The sequence below is a fragment of the Amblyraja radiata genome, chromosome 12 (assembly GCF_010909765.2).
Source record: "Amblyraja radiata isolate CabotCenter1 chromosome 12, sAmbRad1.1.pri, whole genome shotgun sequence".
Classification (NCBI taxonomy): domain Eukaryota; kingdom Metazoa; phylum Chordata; class Chondrichthyes; order Rajiformes; family Rajidae; genus Amblyraja; species Amblyraja radiata.
This window is the reverse complement of record NC_045967.1, coordinates 23,367,893-23,391,768: the sequence shown is the minus strand read 5'-3', so window position 1 is coordinate 23,391,768 and position 23,876 is coordinate 23,367,893. Positions and strand designations below refer to the sequence as shown.

The following is a 23,876-nucleotide window of genomic DNA, read 5'->3' as shown; positions in this document are numbered from 1 at the left end:
CTCTGTGACCACAAGGGTTTTCCCTGGGTGCTCTGATTTCCTCCCATATTCCAAAGATGGCAGGTTTGACGGTTAATTGGCTACTGTAAATTGCCCCTAGTGTGTAGGATGCAAAACTGGGATAGCAGAACTAGTGCACGTGTGATCATTGGTCGGCACAGACTTGGCGGCCAATGGGCCTGCTGCCACGCTGTATCTCTAAACTAAAACTTTGAGCTGAATTTGGCTGCACAGTCATAAGTTTATAGGGAGTATAGTAGGGCACTGAGAACACAACCTTGCAAGGCACTGGTGCTGAGAATTATTGTGGAGAAGGTGTTCTCATCTATGGTCACTGATTGTGATGTGTGGGCAGAAAGTCAAAGATCCAGTGGCAGAGGATGTGCTGATTCCTGGGTCCCAGGAGTTTGGAGATGTTAACATCTCAGATTGATAACATTTCACATGTAAAATAAGTTGGAAATCAAGCTTGCAGCGATTGGAGAGAGGAGAACAGAGAAGATGAGTGAGAAAGAAATGTAGGAAAAAAAATCACAGGAAGCACAAGAAACAAAACATCAGTTGCGAGAAATCTGTAATGGGATGGGATTATGGTGTTGAAGGCAGCGCTATAGTTAAAAATAGGAGTATACTGTAGGAGTCCTTGTTGTCTAGGTGTTCCAGATATTAGTTTAGAACAGGGAATGGCGTCTGCTTAAAGCTCCTCAAACAAGGCACTAGTCTACCATTCCAAGCATGCAAATGGTAGCGAGCTCCACCGACACATGGATTGAACCAAGATTTAGCATCTGATTTACAGTAGCTCATAGCTTCTATTGCAGTACAGATGGAAGCCACTCGATGTCTGATTGGTTTAATGGTTTCTTAAGCATGAGTCGATTATACGCTCAGGATAAGAATACTCTTTTTTTTAACTATTCTATAGTTCTGTAATCTTAGTTTATTGCATTGCATTTTGTTATTTGTATGATTGTTGATATTGTTGCTCTAATAATTGATATATAACCACTAATTACATTATTGTTGATGTATTAGATTTTTACAATTGTTGTATTGGGGAGTTATTTTATGTACCACAGAAAATCTCTTGGTGGTCACGTGGAGATGGCATGTTGCGTTACCTGTTACCGTGATTTCATGTGATTAAAGGAAAGCAAAGAACCCAACTGTAGCCTTATTATTACTCACAACCCAGAGTAACAGGAGTAAATCAAGAGACATAGGGTTATACTGGAGTTCTTTAGCTGTGCCTGCCAGCTAGCTACCAGCCTGCTACCACATTTGACAAGGTAGTGCTGCACAAACATGACCATTTAGGTCCAGAGCTTCTTGAGTTTACCTCCATGGCCATCTGCAGAGTTATCCAAGCCTACAGAAAAGCTTTTCACAAGCTTGGTTGCTATTGAGCACTGCGGAAGGCCAGGATTTTAGGCAGAGACAGGCTGAAGACGAGAGCTAAGTGAATGGCCACACAATTGGTTGGTGCACATATGATCATCGATTATTCTGCAATCTCTTGTTCCCTACATCATTGGGCCTCTGTAAATTGCCCCTAATGTGAAGGGCAATTCATCTATGCTGGAGAAACTCAGCGGGTGAGGCACGTGCACTAATGTGAAGGGCAAACTAAAGTGGAATAATATAGAACTAATGTGAATGGGTGATCGATGGTCAGCGTGGATTCAGTGGGCCAAAGGCCCTGATTCCATGCTGTATCTCTAAACTAAATACTAAACAAAACTAAACCTAAATCATTGATAACACTTCAATGAGAGGGAAGAATTGGATTTCTCCCAATAGTCAGTACATTGGAGAAGGTATAAAAAGCTCACCAAATACTACTTGTCATGAGAAACTAGAAATTCTGAGCAAGTCGAAAAATGAACCTTTTTTTCCATTAAAACTTTGCAGATTATGGCCATAAGTAATAGATGTTTTAAATTATATTCCATTTGGCACGTACGAGATAGGAAACAATATATTCCACTTGCTCATGGGTCTAGAATGAGAAGACATTGTAAAGAAAGATTAACTATGAAACTGTTTGAAAATAATGTAGGAGAGACTTCAAGGCGGCAGTACTTAGGTTGTGAAACACACTTCTAGGCTCAGTGGCTGAGGCAGATACTGTCAGCATTAAAGATTACAGTGATCAGATAAACTAAGTAAGAGTATAAAGAAATATGGAAACCAATTGGGTAAATGTGATTAGAGCTAAATGTGGAGGGTAACTGTTGACAAGGATTAATAGGCCATATAATCTATTTCCATGCTTTGACTTCATCCTCCTTCTACTTACTGATTCCAAAGGTTGAATGTGTCCCTGCATTTTCAACATGTGATTTGACCAAAAGACTGCAGGTTTTTCAAACCCATACTTTTATTTTGCTTGCTTATCTTGAGAGACTGTCCAATCAGTTTTCTTGATTTAATGTTTGGCCTTATCTAATAAGAAATGAAGCAAGTACTACACCTCCTTCAACTGCAATTATTTCATAGGATATACATTGTCACGGAGTCATAGAGCAAGGGAAAAGGCCCATCGGCCCAGTGTTCCATTTCCAGCCCCAATTAATCCATCTATATGAATCCCACATTCTAGCACTCAACTCAAAACTCAACTCAAAAAATAACCTAAATGCTTATCAACATAGGAGAGTACCTGATTCCACCTTCACCTCAATCAGTATGATGTAGGAAGATACTGCAGATGCTGGTTTAAACCAAAGATAGACACAAAATGCTGGATTAACTCAGCAGGACAGGCAGCATCTCTGGATAGAAGGAATGAGTGACGTTTCACTTTATGACCCTTATTCAGACTGAAAGAAGGGTCACAACCCAAAAAGTCACCAATGTCTTCTATCGAGAGATGCTGCCTGTCCCGCTGAGTTACTCCAGCATTTTGTGTCTATCTTCAGTCGGTATGATCCAGATTTCAAATCGCTTTGTGCAAATATTCTCCCAGTCCTTACCTTAAATCCATCCCTTCTAGTTATGGATATCTCTGCAATGGAGAATAGTTTTTTTCAATATGTATCTTATCTCTATTCCTCATGTTCTTTTACATATCAGTCAGATTTGTTTTCTCACTCCGCCATCCCCCACCATCCATCGCCTTCATCCACCCCCCCCCCCCCCCCCAACCCAATCCCCATCCCCACCCATGTCCAGCACCAAGAAAAAAAAAGTTACCCTTTCTATCATTCATCAAAGCTTCAACACACCATTTGATGCATCATTCTGGAGAATTGCTTCTGCTCTGCTGCAACGCTTCAAGTATAATCATGTCTATTGCTTGGTGATCAGAACTGTACGCAATGCACTGGATGTGGCCTTAAATCAGGTTTTATATCTTCACACTATAATTTTCCTGATGTAATATTCTATGTCCCAGCTCAGGAAAACAAGTCCCCATTATGGCTGCATAACCAGAATATCCATCTGCATTGCTACATTCTTCAATAATTGTATGAGTACACTAAAGTTCCTTTCACCTCAATCCATCCTACCATACCATCCTTACCTTAGTCGTCCTCTCACCCCCAAGTGTTCTGAATTAAATTCCATGTGCTATTGCTCTTCCTATCTTACAAACTCATACACATCATTCAATAGCTAAAGATTACTTTTTTAATTATCCAGAACACTACTAATGTTCATGTAATTTTGCATACTCCCTATCATCATTGTATATGACAAAGAGCACTAGTCTCAACAACAATCCTTAAGGTAAATCACAGGCTTCCAGTCACAAAAGCCACCATTTACCATCATCATCTCCCTTCTCTCACCAAGTTAATGTTGGACCTAATTTTCTAATTACCCTGGACTTCCTGAATTCTTATCTGTTGCCCCGTTTCCCTAGAAGGCCTCATTAAAAGCCACACTGGAATCCATACAGATATTCTTATCTATACAGTATTCTCATCTATGCTGGAGAAACTCAGCGGGTGAGGCAGCATCTATAGAGCGAAAGAAATAGGCAATGTTTCAGGTCGAAACCCTTCTTCGACCTGAAATGTTGCCTATTTCCTTTGCTCATAGATGCTGCCTCACCAGCTGAGTTTCTCCAGCATTTTTTGTCTACCTTTGATTTTCCAACATCTGCAGTTCCTTCTTAAACATTCTCATCCATGCACTTGTTTTCTCTTCCAAGATTCAATCAACTAAGCTGAAAGATCTTCACAGAACTAAGATGTTAATTATCCTTGATTTTTCTTTACTCTCCAATTGTAGATTAATTGTGTCCCTCAGAATTAATTCCAATAAGTTCCCTAGACTCACCAATATATAATTACATGACATCCCTCCTGCCCTTCTTGGATAAAGAAACCATATTTGTCTGAGGAGGGTCCCAATCCAAAACATCAGCTATCCATGTTCTCCTCCAATACTGCCTGACCTGCTGAGTTACTCCAGCATTTTGTGTCCCTTTTTTAAAATCCTATGCATTGTTTTCCAGTCAATGAGCTCCTCGCCTGTGGCCTGAGAATTTTGGAACATCTCAATCAGAATCCGAGCAAACTCCTCCCTGGCTACCAAGTAAACTGCCCCATTCCCTCACCAAATTAAATTAAACCTTCCCCAGCGATGCTAGAAAATGCCCCAGCCAAGGATATTCAACCCATTTCAGTTAATGTACAGCTCGCCTGGCTTGTAAAGGGTCCCACCTTCTCCAAATATTGTCCCTGTGGTCCAGACATGTTAAGCTCTTCCTCTGCGCCAGCCACATATTCTGCACCACATACAATATTCTACGTCCTATTCCTAAACTCACTAGCATGTGCACCAAAAGTAATCAAAGATGAAAGGTCCTATTTTTTAATTTTATCTTGCTCCCTAACCTAAATATGCTGTACCTTATCTGTCCATTTGTCTATGTTGTTAATACCAATGCAGATCAAGACTTCTTTTTACGCAGCCCATTTAGAAAGTCCTGCAACAATTCTGTGACACCCTTGACCCTGGAAGCAAGATACCTTCCTGGAATCACATTCATGGTCACAGAGCCACCTGTCAATTCCCTTCAATATCGAGTTGCCCTTGGAGACTTGTTCCTCTCTCATTGTACAGCGGAGCCACCTACAATCCCATGATCCTAACTCTGGATGCTCTGAGGAATACTCATTCTCAGTTTATCCAGCATCTAAAAATTATTCTGGAGAGAGATAGACTCTGAATTTTCCTGGTCTATCTGCCAATGCCACTTCTTCTGACTGTTACCAACCATTTCCCCTCTGAAGGTATGTTCTTAAGCCGGCCAAATCAGTAACACCTTCTGCAGATATGGACTTCAGACTGCAAGAAGTGTTTAGAATCTCCCACAAGCTTCAGGTCATGTAACACATGCTTGTGATCTCCCCTGCCATACTTTTAATTTTACAAAGAGCCCTTTTGCTTAAAATGTAACACGTAGGAAAGAATTACTCTTAAATTAAACTCTTTTGTTTCTGCCCTTAATTAAACAATACTAATTGCATTAGGGATCTCATTCCTCTCCCAATACTGCTTATTATAATTCAAAGTCTTTACCTCAATATTGTCCACTGAATTGCAGTAATAAAAAAAGGAATACTCACCTGACCCTAATTACCAATCACACTCTAAACAACTAACCAGGTACATAGTAGGCATGTCAAGACTGTAACCTGAGAACCTTTTTCAGTCAGAGGGTGGTGAATCTGTGAAATTCTTTTCCACAGAAGGCTGTGGTGCTAAGTAAATGAATATATTTAAAGCAGAGATACATAGATTATTGATTAGTATGGATGTTAGGGGTTATGGGAAGAAGGCAGGAGAATGGGGTTAGGAGGGAGATATAGATGTCAAAATTGAATGGCGGAGTAGACTTGCTCGGCCAAATAGTCTAATTCTGGTCCTATCCCTTATGACACTTATGACTTATCCCTCAATTTCAGCAAAGCAAAGGTGCTAGGCATTGAATTTATAAAGTAGAATGGAGTACAGATCCAGGTCTACAACATTGGTGCTGAAGTGGCATAAATATCACTAGCAATTTTTTCTGGTCCATTTAAATTGATGCTGTGACCAAGAAAGCACTCCTCAGAAGACAAAGGATATTTGGCATGTGTCAAATAATTCTGACCAATTACTGTAGATGCACCATAAAAACTCCATAACAACTCTGGTCACATCATGGTGAAGAGACGTGTGTGTGGCCCGGACATTGGACTGATGGCTGTGGGTCTCCGCTTATGCTGTGTGCCCTAGGGATTCTCACACGCCGCTGTGGTGGCTGTTTATGTTTAATCTTAATGTAGTTTTGCATCTTGTTGCTTTTTTTCATTGTACAATAAAGGACCATTGAACCATTGATCCATTGAAGAACATACTAAAAGGGATGCATCACTACTTGGTTTGGCAACAGCTTTTCTCAAGACCACAAGATTCTGGACACATCACTCCCCTCTCCACATCTCACCCCCCCCCCCCCCCCCCCCCCCTTTGCCTCGGGAGAGTAAGCAACATAATTAAGAATCAGTCACACACTCATTTCCCCTCTAACATTAGAGAGGAGATGCAAAAGCTTGAAAGCACATCCCCTTAGATTCAAGAAGAGCTTCTTCGTTCCTGTTATCACTCTCTTGAATGGACCTCATAAACTAAGGGTGCATTTCTAATCTTCCACTATCTTGTCGTGGCCCTTGCACTTCTTTTATCTGCATTTTCTCTGTAACTGTAACCCTATATTCTGCATTCTGTTTCCTTTCTCTTTTGCGAGTGTTGTACTTGTGCATGGCTTGATTAACTTGCAGGGTATGCAAAACAATATTTTTCCTTGTATCCCAGTAACGTGACACTAACACAGTGATACCAGTATCAAATAAGTGAGTATCCACAGGGCCTTGGTTAGAATGTAGATGGACTATGGATACAGTTTGCCATAAAAACAGCTTTTTTCCATGAGCAGTAGCTCTACTCAATAACCAAAAGTCTGTAGCCTCCTTTTGCTCTGGTATTCTATTTCATTCACATGTTTAAACTATAATGTTTTAGTCTTAATATTTTAATGTTTTAAGTTTTATTCCTAATGGTTTACTGTATGTCGTGTTGTTACTTGGTTAGTCAGAACATAAATCTGCAAATAGTTGACGTATGTAAAAAGGGAACTGCTGTAATCATGGGGGACTTCAATTTTCATATTAATTGGGCAAACCAAACTGGGCAGGGTAGACTAGAGGAAGAGTTTATAGAATGTATTAGAGACGGGTTCCTAGAACAGTATGTCACAGAACCGACAAGGGGGGAGGCAATCTTGGATCTGGTCCTGTGTAATGAAGCAGGATTAATTAAAAATGTCATAGTTAGGGACTCGTTGGGAACAAGTGACCACAATATGGTCGAATTCCATATTCAAATAGAAGGGGAGCAGGTTGAAACTCAGGCTAGGGTGCTTAGTCTAAATAAGGGGGATTATGAAGGTATGAGGACTGAGCTGATCAAAGTTGACTGGGATAGCAGACTCAAGAATAAGACGGTACATGAGCAGTGGTGTACGTTTAAGGGTCTACTGTATAACCTTCAAGAAAAATTTATTCCTATGAAGAAAAAAAGGGGTAAGGGTAAGAACAGTCAGCCATGGCTCAGTAAAACTATAAAGGATAGTATTCGGCTGAAGGCAAGGGCATATAAGGTAGCCAGAGATAGTGGGAGGGTAGAGGATTGGGAAGCATTTAAAGGTCAGCAAAAAATAACTAAGAGATTAATTAAGACGGGGAAAATAGACTATGAAAGGAATTTAGCGAACAACATAAAAACTAATAGTAAGAGTTTTTATAGCTATATAAAAAGAAAAAGGGTGGCTAAGGTGAACGTTGGTCCATTGGAGGGTGAGACTGGAGAGTTGTTGGTGGGGAACATGGAAATGGCAAAGGCATTAAACGAGTATTTTGTATCAGTCTTCACCATAGAAGACACAAAAAATATTCCAACGCTGGATAAACAGGGGGCGGTAGGAATGGAGGAGCTAAATACTATTAAGATCACCAAGGAGGTGGTATTAGGGAAATTAATGAGACTGAAGGAGGATAAATCCCCTGGGCCTGATGGATTACATCCAAGGGTCTTGAGGGAGATAGCGGTGGGGATTGTGGATGCATTGGTGATAATTTTCCAAAACTCCCTGGAGACAGGAACGGTCCCAGTGGATTGGAAAATGGCCAATGTAACACCTATATTTAAAAAAGGAAGTAAACAGAAGGCAGGTAACTATAGACCGGTTAGTCTAACATCGGTGGTGGGTAAAATGTTAGAGACAATTATTAAAGAAACACTAACGGGGCACTTGGATAAACATGACTTCATCGGACAGAACCAGCATGGTTTTGTGAAGGGGAAGTCCTGTTTAACGAATCTGCTCGAATTCTTTGAGGAAGTAACAACCCGGGTGGATAAAGGGGAACCGGTGGATGTGGTATACTTGGACTTCCAAAAGGCTTTTGACAAGGTGCCACATAAGAGACTATTGCTAAAAATAAAAAATTATGGGATTGGGGGTAATATATTAGCATGGGTAAAGGATTGGCTAACAAATAGGAAGCAGAGAGTGGGGATAAATGGTTCATACTCGGGATGGCAACCGGTAACTAGCGGGGTTCCGCAAGGGTCGGTGCTGGGACCCCAGTTGTTCACAATTTATATAAATGATTTGGAGGAGGGAACCAAGTGTAATATATCAAAATTTGCGGACGATACAAAAATGGGAGGAAAAGTAGGGGATGAGGAGGATAGGAAGAGTCTGCAAAAGGATATAGATAAGCTAGGTGAGTGGGCAACAACTTGGCAGATGAAATTTAATACTAATAAATGTGAAGTCATTCACTTTGGGAAAAAAAATGATAGGGCAAGTTATTTTCTAAATGAGGAGGAGCTGCGTTGTAATGCAACGCAAAGGGATCTAGGGGTATTAGTACATGAATCACTAAAAGTTAGTATGCAGGTGCAGCAAGCAATCAGGAAGGCCAATGGAGTTTTGGCCTTTATTGCTAGGGGGATTGAGTATAAAAACACGGAGGTCTTGCTGCAGCTGTACACAGTATTAGTGAGACCACATTTGGAATACTGTGTACAGTTCTGGGGTCCATACTTAAGAAAGGATGTACTAGCCCTGGAGGCAGTGCAGCGAAGGTTTACAAGATTAATTCCTGCAATGAGGGGATTGACATATGAGGAAAGGTTAAGTAGGCTGGAACTCTACTCTTTGGAGTTTAGAAGAATGAGAGGCGATCTCATTGAAACATATAAGATCGTGAGGGGCCTTGATCGGGTGGATGCACCGAGGATGTTCCCAATGATCGGGGAAACTAGAACTAGGGGACATAGTTGCAGAATAAGGGGGGGCTCTTTTAAAACTGAGATGAGGAAGAACTTCTTCACCCAGAGGGTGGTTAATTTATGGAATTCACTGCCCCAGGGAGCAGTGGAAGCAGAAACGTTAAATATATTTAAGACTAAAATAGATGGTTTTTTAGCTGCCAAGGGGATAAGGGGCTACGGGGAGAGGGCAGGGATATGGACCTAGGTATGGTTAGTATAGTAAGACCTGAGTGATCTCCTGGACAAGTGTCGATCGCCTGGATTGGGGTCGGAGAGGAATTTCCCGGATTTTTTTCCCGAATTGGACCTGGGTTTTTATCCGTTTTTTTGCCTCCCCCAGGAGATCACGAGGTTCTTGGGGTGGAGAGGGGTGATAGCGGTATAAAGGGGAGGGGAGTGTCTTGTGTTCTGTGTCTTGTGTCTACTGTTTGTGGGTAAGTGTGTCTGTTTAGTGTTCAGCCATGAGCGAATGGCGGTGCGGGCTCGACGGACCTGGTGGTCTACTCTCGCACCTACTTTCTATGTTTCTATGTCTAAGATCCATGCAGCTGATTCCAGGCATGGCAGAGTTTGTCATTTGGAGGAGAGATGGAGTTGACAGGGAAACATAGGGAACTGCAGAAGCCAGAATGGATAAAACACAAAACGCTGGAGTAACTCAGCGAATCATGGCATTGTGGAGGGAATGGATAGGCAGTGTTTCGAGTTGGGCCTTCTTCAAATTGATTGTTGTAGCAGGGAGAAACTGGAAATGAGAGCTGGGGGCATGGTCAAGTCTGGGAAGTGATAGGTGAGAGGTTACATTGATGGATGGGTGGAATAAGTGAAAGAGAGACAAAGGGGTATCAAATAAAGAGAGAAGAGGAGTCAAATGTAAAGCCAGAGGGAGAGAAATAAGTGGAAGGAGTCAAGAGGTGGGGCAAAGGGATGGAATAGTGGGATAAATGGTTGGGATGCACTGGGATGGGAGTGGAGGGTGGCACAGGAAAGAGAGAGAAGGTTGGGAGGCATATAAAATTGGAGCACTGATGATACTGCACCGCACTCTACACTGCGCACCTGTGGTCGAACTATGGAAAGACAAGTTTGCAGAGACTAAAGGTGGCATATAACGATGCCATGAGAACACTGCTAAGGAAACCGAGATGGTGTACTGCCAGTAATATGTTTGTGGCTGCAGGAGTCAGTACTTTAGAAGCTATCCTAAGAAATCACATGTATAAATTCATTTGCAGGATAAATGACTCTAAAAATGTAATTATTGAGGCCTTGTCAAACATAAGGGTTAGCACTACACGCTACAATCCCAGCTGTGGAGACACTGGTATCGTTGTCTCGTTGTAGGACATTGATCATTCTTTTAACCTGGATTTTTAACTTATGTATTGTGTTTTGTTTTAATATAATTTATGATGCTTTTATAAGTGATATACTAAGATTTTATATGTACTTTATGATATTTTTTATCAGGGCCTCAAAATGGGTGGTGGGCGGTGAACGAACCAGGGCTGGGCTCCGTCTGCCACCCATCAGGGCATACATGGACGACATGACCACACTAACCACTACTGCAGCATGCACCAAGCGGCTACTTGGAAAGCTGCAGGAGAACATCAAGTGGGCCCGAATGAAGATCAAACCAAGTAAATCTCGAAGCATCTCCATAGTCAAGGGGGTGCTTAGAGACACAAGGTTCTGTATCGGTGACAACCCAATACCAACAGTGTCTGAACAGCCAGTTAAAAGCCTGGGCAGATGGTACAACGCAAGTCTCAAGGACAAAGAGCAGATGCAACAACTAAGGCAAGAAATTGTCAATGGCCTGGAGAACATCAATCAGACCCTACTGCCTGGGAAACTGAAGCTCTGGTGCCTACAGTTTGGACTCCTTCCTCGGACAATGTGGCCACTGACCATTTATGAAGCCCCAATAACAACTGTGGAGAAGATGGAGCGAACCATAACTTCATACGCGAAGAAATGGCTCGGGGTCCCACGATGTCTAACTAACATCGGCCTATATGGCAAAGGGGTCCTGGAACTACCTCTCACTAGTCTAACAGAGGAATACAAGTGTTCTAAAGTAAGACTTCAGATGACACTGAGGGACTCTAGAGACAAGACCATCAGTGCTGTTGCGCCGCCCCTAGTAACTGGCCGGAAGTGGACACCATCTGATGCAGTACAGCAAGCTTCATCAGCCCTGAGGCACAAAGACATCGTGGGGCAAGTCCAGCAGGGAAGAGGAGGCTTTGGCCTTACGACAAGTAAACCAACTTGGCGAAAGGCCACAACATCAGAGCGGAGGACATTGGTGGTCGAGGAGGTGCGGCGACAAGAGGAGGCCGCAAGAAGTGCAAAGGCGGTCTCTCTTGCCAAACAGGGGCAATGGATGCAGTGGGAAGGTGTGGAGCGGAGGAAGATCAGCTGGAAAGAACTATGGGAAATGGAAGCAAGCAAGATCAGCTTCATCATCAGAGCGACTTATGACGTGCTTCCATCACCAAAGAACCTCCATCAGTGGTACGGCGAGGATCCAACCTGTGCCCTCTGCCCAACTCCAGCGACCCTCAAACACATCATGGTAGGCTGCAAGACCAGCCTCACGCAAGGGAGATACACGTGGCGGCATAATCAGGTACTAAAAAGCCTGGCATCAGCCCTTGAGAACAGGCGGTGTGCGACCAACTCCTTGCCTCCGAGAGCAAGCAACCCCCTCCCCCTAAGGGCAACAACCTTTGTCCGAGAAGGACAGAAAACATCTAAACATCCTTCCACCAGATCAGAAGAAGGAAACCTATGCAGGGCCCGCGACTGGAGGATGCTGGCGGACATCGGCCGACAACTAGTTTTTCCACCTGAAATTGCTTCCACCAACCTCAGGCCAGACTTGGTGTTCTGGTCCCCTTCACAGAAGACTGCTTACATCATAGAGCTCACAGTTCCATGGGAGAACTCTGTTGAGGAGGCCTATGAGCGTAAGAAGCTGCGCTACGCAGAGCTTGCAGCAGAGGCAACGCAGCGTGGCTGGAACACCAAAGTCTATCCAGTTGAAGTGGGATGCAGAGGATTTGTTGCGTCATCTACCATCAGACTGCTGAAGGAGCTTGGAATCCACGGTCAGGCTCTGCGGAATACCATAAGATCACTCTCAGAGGCGGCTGAAAGAAGCAGCCGGTGGATTTGGCTCAAGCGGAAAGACCCATGCTGGGCCCCAAGTATTTCAGGGTGAATCTTTGGGACGGTTTGACACGGGACACGCGCTGAGGGCTGATCATCCTGCAGCGGGCCGCCCTTGTGGAGGGTGTATAGTGTTAAAAGGCCGAAACACCCAGTGATGCAAGGGTACACTACTGATGATGTGTCCTGTTCCCAACTGTCCTGAAGGTTACCCAGGCCAAGATATACGTATCCACTCCCCCGCCCCCCCACCGATGTTGAGCGTCTACCACTCTCAACAATCAACGAATGTCGTGAAATGCTCCCCACCTATTGGCACAAGGGACTTCTTAACATCTTGTCCTGTGTATTTGATTCTTCTATGATGCTTTTATAAGTGATATACTAAGATTTTATCTGTACTTTATATTTTTTAATGTAACGTTGCCCCTTGTCTGGACCTCAAGTCCGTAATAAAGTTTTTTATTATTATTATTATTATTATTATATTTATTATTATTATTATTATTATTATTATTATTATTATTATTATTATTATTATTATTATTATTATTATTATTATTATTATTATTATTAGTGTTGTGCAGGTCGGTTCAAGAACCTGAAGGTTGTAGGAAAGTGGTCCTGAATTTGGTGGTGTGTGACTTCAGGCTTCTGTAACTCCTGCTCGATGGTAGCAGCGAGAAGAGGGTATGGCCCAAATGTGTGGTCCCTTGCTGATAGATGCCACCTTTTTGAGAAAGTGCCTCATATAGATGGTCTCAATGGGCACAATTCACTAAATCTCTGCAGCTTCTTGTTCTCCTATGTACTGGAATTCTGATACCAGGCCATGTTACAACCAGTCAGGATACCTTCTACAGTGCATTTTTAGAATAGTGTTAGAGTTTTAGGCGATGTGCCAATTGCCTTTAGAGATTGCCAATTGCCAATAGAGTATTAGCCAAGTGTCAAACTACTGAAAATGCAGAAGGGACTGATATGCCTTTGGTGTTGGGCCCAGGACTGAACATCAAAGATGTTAACACCAGGAGTTTGAAGCTGCTAACTCACTCAACCATGAAAACTGGTGCATGGTCTGTCATCGATTAGTTCCTTGGTTTTGTTGACTTTGAGTGAGGGGTTCTCGCCGCGGCACCACTCAACCACGTGCTTGATCACTCTCCTATACACTGACTCGTCACCACCCATGATTTGTCCAACAACAATGGTGTCGTCAGTGAATTTATTGATGGCACAGAAACTGATTAATCTACCGGCACACATTGAAGTTTACAGCAAACTTAGCAAACCAGGCCATTTCTATTTTGGGAGATGTCATTTTATAGAGCCTTTTAGATCTCTGCAGGTTAATTAATTCCCACATATTTATGAGGACAGGGCACCTAAACACATAAAATATTTTGAAATTCCTTGAAAATAGGATCCCCAGAGACTAGACAGTCGTAAATAGGAATACAATTATGGACACCAGAAGGAGAAAGGTGGGACGTGAACAATGAGAAATTGACAACTGGGCTAGCAGGCATAAATAATTATTTTCCAAAGATCATAATTTAAATATTTATACCTCTACATTTAAAGCTGGATAAATCTATTTGAATTGTTTTATAACTGCATTTAGTGTTTGGTACAGCCTCACAGGCGAGACGATGAAAAAAATGAGGACACTCAAGAAAATAGTAATTTCCTTGGAATTGGCAGCAGTCAAAAGATTAAGGAATGAATTAATAACTAAGGGCAGTCGTGATCACGCCTCACCTTTAAAGTGTTGATGGCTCATTTGAAGCCGGGTTTGATTCCTTCTCTGCACAAGTGCTTAGTCAAAAATTCAGGCACACATTTTTCATTAGATAGATAGATAGATAGATAGATAGATAGATAGATAGATAGATAGATAGATAGATAGATAGATAGATAGATAGCCTTTATTGTCATTCAGACCGAAGTCTGAACGAAATTTCAGCAGTCATACATACAATACAATAAAAACAACAATAAACACATATTAACATCCACCACAGTGAGTCCACCCAGCATCTCCTCACTGTGATGGAGGCAAAAGTCTTAGATCTGCAGTCTCTTTCCTCCTCTTCTCCCTCTGCGCTGAGGCGATACCCCCCGGGCGATGTTACAAATCAGTCCCGCGGCTCAAACACCGCGGCCCGGGGTGGTCGAAGCTGCCGCCCACCAGTCCTGCAGACGCAGCCGCTGGCCCGCGGCTGAACCCCGGACTCAGGCCACCACCGCCAGAACACCGTCCCAGCCACCCTCACGTGAGTACCGTACCGTCTTCAGCCTCGGGCTGGACCGCCCCGACATTTGAAACATCAATGACTACTAAAACCTCTGAAGAAACTCCCAGGACATTGCTTATGGGCATAAAACAGAGACGACCGGCAAAGTATCTTGTGCATGCTGCAACAAAGGATATTGGAGATTTTTAATAATGTGAGTCGATGCAGCATTTCGCTGGGGACAAGGTTCATGCACATGGTCGCAAGTATGATATGTCATTTGTGTCCCAGCAGAAGGAAAGGGAGATTTGCCACAAAACTGAACATTTTTGGTTTTGTGTTGATATTCTGAGCTGTTTAAGTGGCTAATTTTTACAAAAATATCTCAGATACGGCTCTATTTCCTCTTTAATTAACTGCAGAAATTTATATGGTTGTAACTCAGTTGTTTTGGAGAATAAAGGTCTATAAAGGAGTCTCGACCTGAAAAGTCACATACCCATGTTCTCCAGAGATGCTGTCCTAAAATGCGTGACGTCTCTCCCAACAAAATTGTGTACAACAGATTTATTTTTTCTATCAATATGGTTCATTAAAAAAAATCTATTCCTAATCTTGAATAACTGTCAAATATTTTTGGCTGAGGATGATTAAAGCTAAAAGAAGGGTCCTTGGTCCAAGAGAAGGGTCTTGACCCGAAACGTCACCTATTCCTTCGCTCCATAGATGCTGCCTCACCCGCTGAGTTTCTCCAGGATTTCTATCTACCTTTGATTTTTCCAGCATCTGTAGTTCTTTATTAAACATAATTAAAGCTAAATATCTTTTAGAAGTACAAAAGGACACGTGTTAAGAAGCTTGTGTTTTATATAAATTAGAGGTTCGTTAATTTCTGTTGTTCACAGTGCAACACAAAATGAATGGACTCAAAGGAAAATTTGATTAATCCTGTCCTCTGCTTATGGAAATTGTCACCTAAGCATCATCTTAATTCATGAAGTCAATTATTCCTTCCTGTCAGTGTATATGTCGCTGATGTGTTGCAAATATTTCAGCAAAGCTGCTTGATGCTACTTGGTATTAATACAAAATTGTGCAGAGAGAAATTAATGACAAGGAAGGAGGCTCTTCAGACAATCCCATTCACAAGAGCTCACGTGCACTCCAGCTCAATCCTACCCTCCAGCACTAGGTCCACAGGCATGCAGGTCACAGTTCTTCAAGTACATTTGTTGTTGCAAAGTACTTTTTTTTGCTGCAAAGGCAGATTTTGCCACTACCATCCTTTCAGTCAAAGAGTTCCAGATCCATGCAGTTTTCATGATGAAAACATTTCACCGTTTCTTCTCCCTAATCATTCCACCAATTATTTTAAATCCACATCCCTGTCTTATGATCCCTGTACTAAAAATAATAACTTCTTTTTGCATACATGTATAGTTGCATACATTTCAAATGCGACTCCTCCTTCTCGGTTTCAAAGAAATCAAACCCACCCATCCGTTCATCCCTCATTGATGAGAGTTTCACTCCCGGCAACATCTTCACACCCCCTTTCCAGTACAATTACATCCTTCTTGGAACATGGTGATCAGAACTATAGGTGCTTACTCAAGCTGTAAGTTAAAATGTGTTGTAAAATCCTAACATTTTCTCTTTTTTCCTTTATTCTGTGCCTCGGCCAGTGAAATAAACTTTCCTGCAGGCCCTTTTAACCACCATATTGATCTGTTAGCTTTTATAGACCTATAGGTAATAGACTAAGGCTCCTCTGAGATCCAGGCTCATTGGTGTGCTCCCATTTATTACATGGAACATAGAATAGAGCAGCACAGAAACAGGTCCTTCAGCCCATGATGAGTGTCGAACATGATGTTGATTTAAACTAATCCCTTCTGCCTGCATATGCTCCATATTCCTCCTTTACCAACAGTAATCAACATTTCCACACTGGGAGTAAAGATTCAGACTAAGCGATGCTTCTCATAACTATATTAACTTCTATTACGTCTCCCCTCAGCCTCTGATGATTAAGGGAAAGCTGTTCTAGTTTGTCCAACCTCTCCTTAAAGCTAATATTTTTTTAAATCCAGGCACTACCCTAATGTCTGAAGAAGGGTTTCGGCCCGAAACGTTACCTATTTCCTTCGCTCCATAGATGCTGCTGCACCCGCTGAGTTTCTCCAGCATTTTTGTGTACCTTTGACTACCCTAATGTACTTCTGCACCCTCACCAAACTCTACACATCTTTCTGCTAATGGAGAACAGAACACAATAATCCAAATGTGGCCTGATCAAAATTTTATAAAGGAGCAACATGAGCTTCTAATTCTAATATTCAGTGCCACAACCAATGAAGGCAAACAAAACAATACACCTTTTTTTATCACTCTATCTACTCATGTTGCTACTTTAAGGGAGCTATGAACTTGAACCACAAGATCCCTTAATGCTGTTAATGGTCTTGCCATTAAATGCATACTTTCCCCTTACATTTGATCTCCGAAAGTACAACATCTCAGACTTGCCTGGCTTAAACTCCATCTGCTATTTCTCTGCCTATATCTGTAACTGATCTATGTCCCGTTGTAATCTTTGACAGCCTTCTTCAACATCCACAACTTAGTTCTGAATTGCACTTTTCCACATGCTTTACCTGATATCGTCTGGATGGAATTCCATTAATCTCTATTCCCAGCTAATGCATCCTTTAGAAACATAGAAACATAGAAAATAGGTGCAGGGGTAGGCCATTCGGCCCTTCGAGCCTGCACCGCCATTCAATATGATTATGGCTGATCATCCAACTCAGTATCCCATCCCTGCCTTCTCTCCATACCCCCTGATCCCTTTAGCCACAAGGGCCACATCTAACTCCCTCTTAAATATAGCCAATGAACTGGCCTCAACTACCTTCTGTGGCAGATAATTCCACAGATTCACCACTCTCTGTGTATCATTAATCACTTTAATCATTAATTAATCAATTTATTTATTATTATTGATTAATTTTATTATTGATTAATACATATTTACCTGAGTGTTATCACATTAATGGTCCTGTAACAGGAGGTACGAAATGTAATAGTTCTGCTGCTGGTACATATTTCATCGTTCTGTTGCTGGCACAATTAAACATTCTTGACTCTTGACTCTCGACTCTCAAGGTACTGGAACTTTCCTCTCCAATCAGAGCCACACCGAAAATGTTTGTATAAGCCGCCAACTTCTTCATAATTATCCTACATTTATGTGGAAATCAGTCATATGTGTTTCAAACAACAGGGGGATAAAGATACGGAGTCCTGTGGAACTCCATTGATAACTGCCCTCCACTAAGTTTAAGGGCATGATTCAGGTAAGTCACTTGTTCAATAAGGATTGCTTCTCACAATGAAAGTTGATCTGGTTACCCCACTGCTCCAATAACCCAGGTTCAATCCTGATCACTGATGCTGTCCATGTGAAGGTTCCATGTTCTTCCTATGAATGCATGGATTTTGTTTGATTTTTCAAAAAGATGTGGGTTAGTAGATTAAAATTCTCGCTTGCTTGCTTGGACCTGACAAGCATGTGCAATGTGGAACAGTGTTTCATGGATATTTGTTAGGGTAATCACATAGCCCATATAACTCTCAAATCACAAAATCAAAGATATAAAAACATTTCTAACCTGAAATAAAGTTTCTGCTTTCATATGTGTTAATGTGAATAGGAAGCACTGCCACTTAGCTGGTGCATTTTCTAACGTTAGGCTGTTCCGATGTGTTTTACATCAATTGAGGTGTTACAATTGGAGCTGCCCTATATTCAGTATGTAATGCTCTGATGCTCATAGCACTGAGCTACCACAAACTACTGCTCATGCCTTTATGTGTGAACATAGGGACCAGTGTACTGATACCCATTTTGATATAGGTAAGCGTTGGGACAACATTCAGTTCATTAACAAATACACACCCATGCACATATTGCTGGCTTAAAAATATACTTACAATGTAACACCAAAATCTTGCAAGTTAGGATCACAGAGTATGTTGCAAAACACTGGAGACTCGCATGCATTATGCTCATGAAATCACATAATGGCATGGAACTGGGAACCTGGCCAACACTCATCCTGCTCTCCGAAATCACAACAGATGGCTAGTTTCAGCATAAATTCTGCAAATGTGCAACTGTTGGGAGAATTTTATCAAGTAAAGAGGAAAATCGGAGACAATTATACCTGCAATTTCCTGGATACACTGTAGAACATCTTGCTGGTATTACAGGGCAAGTTATTTTCTAAATGAGGAGGAGCTGCGTTGTAATGCAACGCAAAGGGATCTAGGGGTATTAGTACATGAATCACTAAAAGTTAGTATGCAGGTGCAGCAAGCAATCAGGAAGGCCAATGGAGTTTTGGCCTTTATTGCTAGGGGGATTGAGTATAAAAACACGGAGGTCTTGCTGCAGCTGTACACAGTATTAGTGAGACCACATTTGGAATACTGTGTACAGTTCTGGGGTCCATACTTAAGAAAGGATGTACTAGCCCTGGAGGCAGTGCAGCGAAGGTTTACAAGATTAATTCCTGCAATGAGGGGATTGACATATGAGGAAAGGTTAAGTAGGCTGGAACTCTACTCTTTGGAGTTTAGAAGAATGAGAGGCGATCTCATTGAAACATATAAGATCGTGAGGGGCCTTGATCGGGTGGATGCACCGAGGATGTTCCCAATGATCGGGGAAACTAGAACTAGAGGACATAGTTGCAGAATAAGGGGGGGCTCTTTTAAAACTGAGATGAGGAAGAACTTCTTCACCCAGAGGGTGGTTAATTTATGGAATTCACTGCCCCAGGGAGCAGTGGAAGCAGAAACTTTAAATATATTTAAGACTAAAATAGATGGTTTTTTAGCTGCCAAGGGGATAAGGGGCTACGGGGAGAGGGCAGGGATATGGACCTAGGTATGGTTAGTATAGTAAGACCTGAGTGATCTCCTGGACAAGTGTCGATCGCCTGGATTGGGGTCGGAGAGGAATTTCCCGGATTTTTTTCCCGAATTGGACCTGGGTTTTTATCCGGTTTTTTGCCTCCCCCAGGAGATCACGAGGTTCTTGGGGTGGAGAGGGGTGATAGCGGTATAAAGGGGAGGGTAGTGTCTTGTGTTCTGTGTCTTGTGTCTACTGTTTGTGGGTAAGTGTGTCTGTTTAGTGTTCAGCCATGAGCGAATGGCGGTGCGGGCTCGACGGACCTGGTGGTCTACTCTCGCACCTACTTTCTATGTTTCTATGTTACATGTTTGTAATTTTGATCTTGCAAGATAAAGGACTAAATGTGGAATAGAAGATGATCTCATAATTATTATTATGCAGTTGCAAATCACAGAGCAAGTTCAAAAACTGCATTAATCCTTTCTTCTACAATTACTCACGCGCTCACTGATGGTCACGCACCAGTGATAAAAAAGGGGATCTAAAAGCATTTGTTCGATGGGCTAGGCTGAGTGCCTTAGGACTGATTGAAATCCTGTTAGGAGGAGTGAATTGTTTAAGGTACATATAACTAATGTCTCGTAGTCGTACAGGATTCAGGCAATTCCAAAGGACTGTGATTAAACTACCGTTTCAAATGTGTTTCTTTGTTGCATTTGACAGATGAAAGGGTAAAACTAGGAATATTCCAAATACACCAAGTTATATAGATGGCCATCACTTTGAACAGCACTTTGAGCTGCAGATCTAGCAGCTTCCCTATACGATATTTTGTCTAGCCAGTCATCTCAAGTGATTGATGATCTGTAGTTTACTGGACAGTGACTGATAGCAGTTAACGGGCTGTCCCACTTGGGCGATCTAATCTGCGAGTTTAGAAGAGTGTCTTCGACCTTCAAACTCGCAGCATGGCCGACACGTAGTCCTAGGAGGTCCTATGAGGTCGCTGAAACTCTCCTTCATGCTCAAGGGAAGTTCCCGAATACTCGTGGCCTCAGCTAGGTCGCGGAAAAATTTTCAGTATGTTGAAAATTTCTCCGTGAGTAAAATTTGGTCGGCATGGTTCTTTTGAACTCGTAGTGCAGTGGAGTGGGGTCGTTATTTAGTTACAGGCAGTCGAGGGCAGCCGTAGGCAATCTCCTTTGCTGAACGAGTATTTTGATTGGCTCATTGGTGTTTTCAGGATCAAGGATACCCGCCCGGTAGGTAAAATGCCCGCTAAACTTTATTATACTTCTTAAAAGTATCTCCACTCCTTCTACCCCCCTTCTCTCCCCCCTTTGCTCCCCCCTTCTCTCTCCCCTTCTCTCTCTCCTTCTCCCCTTTCTCTGCCCTTCTCTTCCCCCCCCCCCTCCCCTCCGCTCTCTCTAAAGGACTCACAGTTACTGTGCAGCCGTTTTACCTTCCTCTCCATCGCGGGTGTGAATTTCAGACAGCGCTCCCCCGCTTTCCCAGGCCCCCGCCTTTGCAATGTGTTTGTGTGTGTGTGTGTGTGCGGTCGGTCGATCCAGCTCGCGGTTTCAATGCGGATGGTCAATCCAGCTCGAGGCTTTCCAGGCGAGTGCCCTCGAGCTTGAAGGTCGAAGACACTCTTCTTAACTCGCAGATTAGGTCGCCCAAGTGGGGCAGCCCCTTTACCATGCTGAATGTGGGTTGGATGATAAGGGCGAAATACCCAATGATTAAATTTACCCATTATTCTCAAAGATATCCAACTAAAGTTAACCACTGCTGTTCCTCAGCCAGTTACAGAAATATGAAATTACATTGTAAGCACCTTTCAATGTCATCTAGAAACACAATTAGTATTTATTTGGAAAGGATAGAACATTCAAATTAGTCCAAATTGATGTGGTGGAGGAAATGAACACACTCAGATAATGTACAACAGCCCATGTGCCAACTTCCTATTACAAGCTCTTTATGAGTGATCAGCCACTGCCATTGGCATTATTCCTTGGGTGCATGGAAGTACACCAGGACCTTGGAGAAGATGGATTGTGAGTAGATATCTCATAAGATCATAAGAGATTGGAGTAGAATTAAGGCATTTGGCCCATGAAGTCTACTCCAGCATTCAATCATGACTGATCTATCTCTCCGTCCTAACCCCATTCTCCTGCCTTCTCCTCATAACCTCTGACACCCATACTAATCAACAATCTATCTATCTCTGCCTTAAATATATCCACTGACTTTGCCTCCACAGCCTTCTGTGGCAAAAAAAATCCACAGATTTACCACCCTTCTGGTTCAAAACATTCCGTGGAGAAAATTTACTACACACTCAGTATTTACCAAAAACTCAGTATTACTGGCCAATCCCCATTTGATGTGAATTTATCATCTGGTTGGCGACCATTTCACTGGGTGGAAATATCTCAACATCTAGCCTGCCAAACCTCCTTATGAACCCACATGTTTCAATAAAATCATCCATCATTTTTTAAAACTCCAAAAAGTGAAAAACGCGTGGAATTTTGGTCAGCACAAAAATGGTGCCTCTCGTGCTGTAAATGTCCATGGTTCTAAGTTTAAATGTTTTGTGGGAAGTCGCTAATTAAAACAGTATCCTTTAATGCTGGCTAATGCATGCATGTGAAAGCCAATTTCATCTTCCGGAAAGGGAGGGAGAGCATTTAGATGATTTCAGTGACTTTGGTGCAAGAGCTAAATTACACAAGTATTTTGATTTCTGGAAGAAGCTCTGACTCACACAGCATGCACCAATTTGCTTCCTCACATCAATTTTTTGATGGGTTGATCTGCGGATCTTCCAAATTGTCAATCTATGAACCTACAGTATCCATGATCCACAGCACTGAAAAATCCTGCAGCATGCAGTAGATGGTAATACTTTGTGAGTCTCCAGTTTGCTGATGAGACAAAGGCTTATTAGCATCTCTGTGCAATCAACCTGGCCATTAAAGTTGAATTTGGCCTCTTGTATTTTATTCTGCTGCTGCTTCCAGCTGTAGGCCTAAGCTCTGAAAGTAGTTTTCCCCAATTCTTTTTCTCTGTTACTTCAAATACTTTGGGCAATAAAACACTGAATGTGCTCCCAGGGAGCATCTCCAATAAATTATCAGCGTGATGTTCCAATTGCCTGTCACAGTAGTTATCCATCCCACTCCCACTCCCACTCCCGAGCTCCATCCTTGGCCTCTTGCGCTGTTCCAAAGCATGCTCAAGGAACTCGGCAATTATGAAGAAATAACCATGAGCTGTAATATTAACTCTACATTCCTTTCTCCGCCAATAGAGTTAGACTTGCTGCGGATTTCTAGCAAATTCTTTTATTTGAGATTTCCAACAACTGTTTTTTGATTTTCAAGTTTAGTTTAGAGATACAGCATGGAACCAGGCTCTGCAGTCCACAGACCATGCCGACCACAGATCACCCATTGACATTTGTTCCATTTCATCACACTTTCCCATCGATTCCACACTAGGGACTATTTTGCAGAGACCAATTAACCTACAAACTCCCAATTCCTTGGGATGTGTGAGGAAACCGGAACATCCGGAGCAAACCCAAACAGTCACAGCGGGATTGTGCAAACTCCGCACAGCCAGCTCCCAAGGTCAGGATCGAACCTGGATCTCTGGTGCTGTGACGCAGCAGCTCTACCAACTACTTACACTACAATGTGATTTTTTTTTTTTTTTCATTTCACACTTATCTTTTGTGTTCTCCCCTCTCCAATCTCTGCAATTTTAATTACTATTTTTTCCTTGTCAGGTGAAATGTTATCAATCCAATTTGTTTATTCTTCTTGGAACTCCTGCACCTAGGTATCAGCACATCTGCCATTGGATCCTTGACTTTCTGACCGACAGGCCACAGTCAGTGAGGAGAGTTGATAACATAGGAAACTAGAGAAAGTTAATTTTCCTGGAAATTGGAATCACAGTAAACTCAACGATGTTGCTGGGAGTAGCTGGCTGTGACAAGTGGCATATAAATTTCACTGCCACTTGGAATGATCCTGAAACGAGGAGGTTGAGAGTAACAGTGAACTTGTCCTTGACTGTCAAAATCACCCAGACACAATGTGTTCCTGTAGTTCCAGCCAAGGAGGGGTATAATTCTCTGCGATGACTGTCTTTAAACTTTATCCTCTGTAGACCTACACCAT

The 23,876-nt window shown here is 42.3% G+C and overlaps 1 long non-coding RNA gene across 1 annotated transcript; it reads left to right on the top strand.

Annotated features, from left to right (window-relative positions):
• Positions 1–2,515: 2,515 nt before the first annotated feature.
• Positions 2,516–23,128, top strand: LOC116979383. Its single transcript, XR_004413696.1, has 3 exons — positions 2,516–2,550; positions 12,228–12,232; positions 23,118–23,128. It is a non-coding gene; the product is annotated as an uncharacterized LOC116979383 (long non-coding RNA).
• The last annotated feature ends 748 nt before the right edge of the window (positions 23,129–23,876 follow it).